The sequence below is a fragment of the Elephantulus edwardii genome, unplaced genomic scaffold (genome assembly GCF_000299155.1).
Source record: "Elephantulus edwardii isolate Elephantulus edwardi_28Jun2011 unplaced genomic scaffold, EleEdw1.0 scaffold00337, whole genome shotgun sequence".
Classification (NCBI taxonomy): domain Eukaryota; kingdom Metazoa; phylum Chordata; class Mammalia; order Macroscelidea; family Macroscelididae; genus Elephantulus; species Elephantulus edwardii.
Genome location: NW_006400087.1, coordinates 788551 through 797188, shown reverse-complemented (window position 1 = coordinate 797188; position 8638 = coordinate 788551).

Here is an 8638-nt window from a genome sequence, read left to right as displayed (position 1 = left end):
AGCACGATCAAGTGTTCTGGGATTCCCATTCTTCTCAGAGTCAGCCACAGTTTGTTATGATCCACACAGTCAAACGCCTTTGCATAATCAATGAAACAAAGGTGGACATTTTTCTGGTACTCCCTGCTTTCAGCTAAGATCCATCTAACATTAGCTACAATACCCCTCGTACCACGACTCCTTCTAAACCCAGCCTGGTCTTCTGGCAGTTCTGTGCTGATGTGCTGTTCCAGTCATTTTTGGATAATCTTCAGTAGAATCTTGCTTGCATGTGAAATCAATGATATTGTTCTATAGTTTCCACACTCTGGGATCTTCACAGGCAGAATGGGGGAGACAGGAATCTGCGTGGGCAGAACCCGAGGCCAGCCAATAGAGAAGCGACTAGCAGGAAAAGCCTTGCCACACCCACAGGTACAAAAGGCCAGAGGCTGCGCCAAGATCATTTGGGCAGAGGGCAGAAAAAATATAATCTATACATCAGTTCTATAGGACACATAACCCTCCTTTGGAGACATAACCACTAAACTTAAGAGACACTGGTCACAGTATAAGAAATTGTCAGCAGCTGACGTGTTTGGAATCACAGAAGCCAAGAAAGCTTCAGATACAAGCTGTCAGATCACGGGTTGGACAATGGAAGAAAAATGCTGAAGGGATTCGGTAGAAGTGAAGGGGTATCCTGGTGGAGGGTGGAGCTGGGAAATAAGTGGGTCAACACACTGGGACAAGGGCAGGGACAACACTGTAACTAATGGTAAACTCCATTATGAGGGATTTATCACTCACTGTTCTATAAATTGCTTGTCTGTCAGATACTCCTCTAAATCTGAACATTCAGATTAAGACAGACTAGGAAGAAAGATTGGCTTCTGAAATAGCAGGGCTCTGAAAACCCTATGTACAACAGGATACACGTAGACTAACAGGGCAACCGAGGTAGAACTTTCAAGTATTGAAATACAAAGGAAGAGGGACAGTTCTAAGTAGACGCTAGTGATTTGGACATGGAATGTGAGAACCATGAATGTAGGAAAATTAGATATTGTTAAGAAATGGAACGCATAAATATTGACATACTAGGCATTGGAGAGGTGTAATGGACCGGCATGGGGCATTTTGAGCCAGATGATCATATGGTATATTACTCCAGAGATGAAAAGGCGAGGAAAAATGGAGTTGCTTTCATAGTTAAAAAAGTAATTTCTAGATCCGTCTTGAAGTACAACATTGTGAGTGACAGGATAATATCCATACGCTTACAAGGAAGTCCAGTGAATACCACTATCATTCAGATATATACACCAACAACTAGAGCCAAAGAAGAAGACATAGATGATTTCTACCAACTTTACAGTCAGAGATCGATCGAACATGCAATCAAGATGCATTGATAATAATGAGTGACTGGAACACAAAAGTTGGGAACAGAGAAGAAGAATCAGTAGTTGGAAAACGTGGACTTGGTGAGAGAAATGAAGCTGGAGATAGAATTACCGAGTTTTGCACAATTACTTATTCATTGCAAATATGTTTTATAAGAAACATAAACGCAGGTTATATACATGGATTTCACCTGATGGTATTCATTAAGAATCAGATCAAAATTACATCTGTGGAAAAAACCGCCGGAGAAGCTCAATATTAGCTGTGAAAACAAGGCCAGGAGCTGATTGTGGAACAGACGACCAGCTACTCATATGCAAGTTCAAGCTGAAGCTGAGGAAAATTAAACTGGATCCATGGGAACCAAAATATGACTTTGAGTCTATTCCACCTCAATTTCAGAACCATCTTAGGAACAGGTTTGAGGCCTTGAACACGAATGAGCAAAGACCTAATGAGTTGTGGGAGGATGTCAAATGTGTTTTCCAGGAAAAGTGCAAACAGTCATTACAAAGACAGAAGAGAAAAAAAAAAAAGACCAAAATGGATGTCAGAAGAAACTCTGAAGATTGCACTGCAGTGCAGAGCTGAACAGAAGATTACAAAAGGCAGCATGGGATGACAAAGCAAAATATTACAATGAAATGTGCAAGGAGCTAGAGTTGGAAAATCAAAAGGGCCGAACTTGTTCAGAATTTCTTAAGCTCTAGGAACTGAAGAACAAATTCAAACCTCAAGTTGCTATAATCAAGGATGCTTTAGGCAGAATATTAAATGATCCAGGAAGTATTAAAAGAAGATGGAAAGAATATACTGAGTCACTGTATCGAAAAAAACTGGCAGACAGAAGAATTTAATGAAATAACATATGAGCAAGAGCCTATGGTGATGAAGGAAGAAGTTCAAGCTGCTTTGAAGGAAATAGCAAAAAAGAAGGCCCCAGGAATAGACGGTATACCAACTGACGTACTTCAGTTAACAGATGCTGCCCTGGATGTGCTCACCAAGGTGTGCTAAGAAAACTGGAGAACAACTACTTGGCCAACTGACTGGAAGAATGTAATAATAGGCATAGATAAATGTTAAGTATATGGGTGACAGTGTATATGAATGTATGAAACACAGTGTAAATGAGTGTTTGCATGTAATGTAATATATATGATCGAAACACAATGTAACTTAATTATTCTATGAAAACCAATAAAAATACTAGGAAAAAAGTATTATGTAGTGGTTAAGAGTCATTTATATTGCTTGCATCCACAATTAACACCCTTGGTATGAGCACTCAGGAAATAAGGAGATATTGTTCTGGGAACACCTGCAGTTAGGGAACTTTCCAAATTATTGAGGCATAATGACGTCACTTTGAGGACTAAGGTGTGTATGATTCAGATCATAGTATGTCTAATTATTAGCTATGCAACCAAGAGCTGGACAATGAATACAGATAACAAAAAAGGAACTGATGCCTTTGAGCTGTGATGTTGGAGAAGAGCACTTCCCATGGAAGGCCAAGAGAGTGAGGGTGTAGCTGGAGTGCCCTTTGCAGGCCAGAATGATAAGGCTTCATCTCACATACTTTGCACATGTTGCTAGGAGGTGCTATTCCTTGGAGAAGGACTTAAAGTTGGAAAGGGAGGAGGGTCGGTGAAGGACAGTAAGACTCTCCATCAGATAGATGGACAAGGTAACTGCTGCAATAGGCTCTTGTGTGTCAGGAAGTGTAAAGATGGTGCAGAATAGAACAGGGTTCAGATCTTTTGTTCATAGGTTTGCTATGAATCATGTTTGTCTCGACGACACCTAACACCACCACCACCACTACCACCACCAAGAACAGGAACTCATACTTGGGGGGATGGATTTGCATTTTGTCTTTGTGATTCTCTGAGAGTTGCTCACTCTATGCACCACCAATATTTTCATCTCTGGTAAAATGAGAAATGCTAATATCTATGTTATACTTTTCCCAGGAAAGATAAATGAATTCGCTGGCACTGAGGCCTCAGCACGGTAGGATTTATACTACACCCTATCAAATCTTCACCACTACTATACTTTACGGGGCTGATCCAGTGGTGAGTTCAGGTGACAAATGTTAGAAGTTTTGGTAATGGGATAGCAGACTAGTAGGAAACATTTTGGACATCTGAGCAGTCTCTTTCACAGCTTATATATGTTGCAAAGACAAATGTTTCAGAGCCAAGGGAAAGTGGAGGGTAGCCAGGGAGGAAAGTTTAAGTGTTGGGCAGTGAGTGAATAATGGTTGAGGCTGATGACCACTCTTGCTTAACACTGGCCTGTGTGTTAGCATTGTTATGGAGTCCTTGAAAAAAGCTGGTGTGCTAGAAAAAAAGCTAACAATGCCTGGAATGAGACCTAGAAAGTACACTCACCACTCTTAACATCAGTACAACAGTTGAACCAGTATCTGAGAAGTTCTTATCAAATTAAGTACATATTTAGGTGGGAGTAGAAAAACTCCTGAAAGTTTATGGAAAAAAGTCAATTGCAAAAGGGCAATATTTTAAAAAACCTGTCTAGGTAATAATTCAATCAACAAGGGCTTGATGATTTAATTAGGCACTAATGTAGGATAAAGTAATACCATTGTCACCCAGGCTTAGATCACCTTAAAGAGAAACTGCCATCTAGATTGAGACAGAGACAACTATGCTATGAAGTGCTTGGTTCCATGGCCAGGAGACCAGTATCAGATGGGTATGAGCACACAGTAGCATTTAATCTAGGTTTTCCAAAGTATTCCTTTTTTATTTCAATAGGACAAGAGGAAAAAAATCAATGGAGGAGTAAGGCCTGCAGCTCAAGGATGACACAGAAAGATCTAGAAAATTTTACTTTTATTTTGCTTCCTTCCCTGGCAGGGTGAATGACCTTAATGATAACATGTTCATTTTTATATTTACTTTTTATTCTATTATTTATGTTCAAAAGAGAAGTTAAACAACAATTAAAGAGAAATTGTTTTAGGGAGCGTAAAATATATGTAAGAAAGTAAGGTATCTATGTAACTATCTTCCAGACTAGACCAAACAGACGTAGGGCTCTGTCATTCATACATGAGGTGGATATGAAGCTGTTAGCAATGTTGGAGGAAGCACTGGTGATAGGAGACTGGAAGTGCACAAAATTCCTGAGGTTTTTTTATAAGAGAAAGAAAGTGGGTGCTTCCAGAGTCAAGCAGATTCCTGACATTATTTATAATGATTATGAAATAGGTGAATTATGAAGACAGAGGGAACCAGTCATGCAAAGTTACTAGCCTGGAAGACCAAGAAAACATGGCAAAGAATGCTATTTCTCTCATTTGGTTATTCTAGAAAACAGTTATTTAGTATGTTCTGTGTGCCAGGAAATGGGGAAATGACAGAGACACTCAAGAGGTTTATAGTGTGGGGGCATGAAAGACAAGTCATACTGTAAAAGAAATGTTGTGATTACTATTATGAAGGAAGAGTTGTATTACAGTATAACAGGGTAACTGAATTCAGTCTGGGGGACTTGAGAAGACTACAGAAACAAAATGTGAAGTATGGATGGGAGTTAGCTGCATGAAGGTGGGGAACAGCTTTCCAGGAATGAGTTGGCCAAATTGTGAAGACCCTGAGGGGTTCTGAGGTGGGATCTCTTGTGATAGACTTCCTTATTTTCTGTCAGCAGAAACACAGGGGGCCTGTGACGGGGGTTTAATGGGCAGAATGACCACAGTATAGGATCAGAGAAAACAGAACTAATCTCTCTGTACAATTTAAGCTATCTCAACTTCCCCAAAACAAGGTTTATGTCATGAGCAACATTACAAGAGGATGTGATAACAGGTTAGTTTTCACTTTCTGACATAAATCATTACTCCCAAGTTATAAGAAAACCAGATCTCTCTTGCCCACATGTGAAAATATTTAGGCTTAGAAAGCAGTCCTTTCCCTCAACCCCAGTTCCAGGCTGCACAGGTCTTAGTGATAGTGGTGATAGTACCATTTAACAAATCATTTCCCGCTGGTCTGCTGAGAAGGTTGGTGTTTTGCATGGTATGTATGTGTGGTTTGTATCTGTTTGTTTCTGCAGTGGGAAAGCTGGCATCTGTGTGGGCACAGCAGAGTATGGCTTTCACAAAGCACTCTCCAAAGTGGCTGGAAGCTATCCAAGTCTGGCTGATAAGGTGTCTGGGCTCAACAGTGGCACTCACCTCTTTCCAGCTGGCTAAGTGGTTTACAACAGGCCAAGAGAATCTGTACCTTTTAATTCCAGGAGGGACACAGAACAAACACTTGCCCTGCCGACTCGAGGAGCAAAGATATGATGAATAAGAAAAAGGTCTCAAGGGCTTTCCTCATGTTCTGAAGAGTTCTTAAGCTCCATAGCAACATGTCCCAAACCAGCTGCTGTAGACTTCATTCTGATGTATAGCAACGCAACGTGTCACAGCACAAATGATTCCAGAAATTCTCAATGCTGATCATCAGCATTCTTTACTGAGATACATCTGGGTGAACTTGAACCACTAAGCTTTCAGTAAGGCACATGACTCTGTGTGTACTACCCTGGGATTCCAACACAATGCTGACTTCTTTTTCTTCCTGGCCGAGAGCTCTCTCGGGGCACAGCAAGGCTTCTCTCATCTTCCCAGAGAGCCTGGATCCTGAAGACCTGCAGGCAACACTTGTTGAAATAAAGAGGAGAAACATGGATGTTTTAAATATAAGCCAGTAGTAACAGGGCATTGGTGGAAATTAGGTGTCCTGGTGATATAGAGGTTGAGTGCTTGATTGCTAACCAAGTCAGCAGTGTGAGCTCATCAGATGTAGTCTGCTTTTGTAAAGAATACTGACTTGAAAAACCAATGAGCAAGGTCTATCCTGTTCTACAAAGTCGCTGAGTCAGAATCAACTGAGCAGTTAGCACCCCTTTACTTTCACATGAATGTGCGGTGAAGTGGAAGAAAGTAAAACACTAGGTAGGCACAGGGTGTGCACACAAGTAAATGTGAACACTGAGTTCAGAGACAAGGGTGGGAGCTGTACTGAAGCAGGAGCATCAGCAGACAAAACTGATCTGCAACCACTGTTAGCTAGAGGGAAAAATCTAGAACCAGAAATCTCTTAGGATTAAATCACCCACTTGACACACTGTGGAAGCAAACAGTGCTTCACACCCATTTCCTGTTGTTTTGAAGAATGTCCTTGAAAGGACATTTTTGTCTTGGCAATGACATTTCAAAGTGAGTAAGGTGTGGTGTTGGAGAAGAGTGCTACATTTCCCATGGACTGCCAAGAGAACAACATAAAGTGGATGGAACCAGAGTGATCCTTGGAAGCAAGGATGGTAAACTTCATCTCACATATTTTGTTCCTCACATGCTGTTAACTAGGGCTGATCTTTTGAGAAGAATATCATGCTGGGAAAGGTGGAGGTTACAAAGGGACTGTAACAATGGGCTGAAGGGTATCAAAGATGATGAGGATAGCACAAGATTAGGCAAGGTTCAGATCCATTTTTCATAGAGTTGCTATGTGTCATGGTGAGCTCAAGAACACATGACAACAACAACAACATTACCTCGAGAGCCCCGAGTGAAGCCAATGATTCAAGTGTTCAAGAGCTATCTAAAAGGTTGGAGGATTGAACCCATTAATAGGTACCTCGGGCCTGGTGATCTGCAAGTCACCAGCTGTTGGACAACCTCATGGTGCACAGTTCTCTTCAGGCACATGTGGCATGACTTGGCAATAAAGGGTAATGCTCAAACATAAAGTCAATCTATAAAAACAGCATCTGGTGTAGAAGTCCTTTCAGCTATCACTTACTCAAGAGAAGAAGGGAAATCTATACCTGCCAATATAAACTCTTCCATTCTGGACACCAGCTGCCTCTGCCCTCGTTGTCTTCTTGAGGGAGGTCCCAAGCCAGCTCTGACCATACAGTACACTGTTCTGTAACACTGTGACAATGTCCATCACACAGACCGAGGGCAGCCGTGGCATTAGCATTTCTCTTGCATGCATATGCACACGCATGCAGACATGTGCTGTCACGTGCTCACCTTTTTCAATCTTGCAGCTCCTGTGCCAGAGCGGATGGCATCCATCAGGGCTTGTCTGGCATCCACAGAGCTGTTGAGTGGGCCCAAGCTGACCCTGGATGCTATCCTTGGTGCAGGGGACACTGGGGTAGCAGGAGGCAGGGGGGCAGGTGTAGGTGGGGCACACAGGCTGTCTTGTTGAGGGATTTCTGACCCGTGGGCAGAGAGTTCGGCATCTCGGAGGTTCTGGAGCTCCTCGGAGGCAAAGGATGACACCTGGCAGTAAAAGCAAATATCTCAAGGATTTTTTGTGTGTGTGTGTGAGGAAGCTCATGACCTTACACTTGAACTGAAAGAGCTAGTGTGAAGCAAGTCTGGGAAGGGTGTTTGTTCACTGGGTAAATTTCTGTTCCTGCTCTTGCTAGCCATCCTTGTTAGCTGGTGACAGGGACCCAGGGTTTGTTAGGACTTCTGTAGGAATGGCAATCATTATTTACTGAGAATTCCTTGGTCATTTAATTCTTCCTGTCAGGTGAGAGCAGAAACAGAAAGGACACAGAAACCTGGCCAATCATGGTAAGGAGGACACACACACGTGTGAGATGTTTAACATGAATTCCATCCCTCCATGCACTCTGTGTGTGGAAATCCAGATGCCAGCTGGAGTTCCTCTGGTGCCCTGAGCTGATAGAAAAACCAATGATGTACTGATGCAGCAACATCATTCCAAGAGATGCAAGGGACAGGTTCCTTTCTGCTTCTGTCATAAAGTGCCCTGTTTGTGATGCTTTGTTGCAAGAGCACAAGGAAAGCCATTAAGCCTAGAGAAGTATTTCTAGGATCTGTCATGTCTGCTGTCCTTGCTGCTGAGGTTACCCAGCAACCTGGGGTTAGGCAACATTCTCTTGTGTCCTCTTCACAGACCTAGATGGCTGTTAAACCTTAGAAAGGCTGACCTGAGTTTCAAGAGCTTCCAGTCAAGCCACTGTGGGAGGTAGTGCCTACAGGAAGTTGCCTTCGCCTCTCACCTTCTTCAGGCTGCAGGTCCCACTGTGTCCTCGGATGGCTGCCAGCAGTGCTGATCTCTCACTCGCATTCTCCGTGTAGGATGGCTTCCTTGGCCCTCTCTCTGATGTGTGCTCTGCAGTCTGAAACATTAATGTCAATGGGTTTCATTCTGAGTATAAGGAGTGAGTGGTACCTATGAGA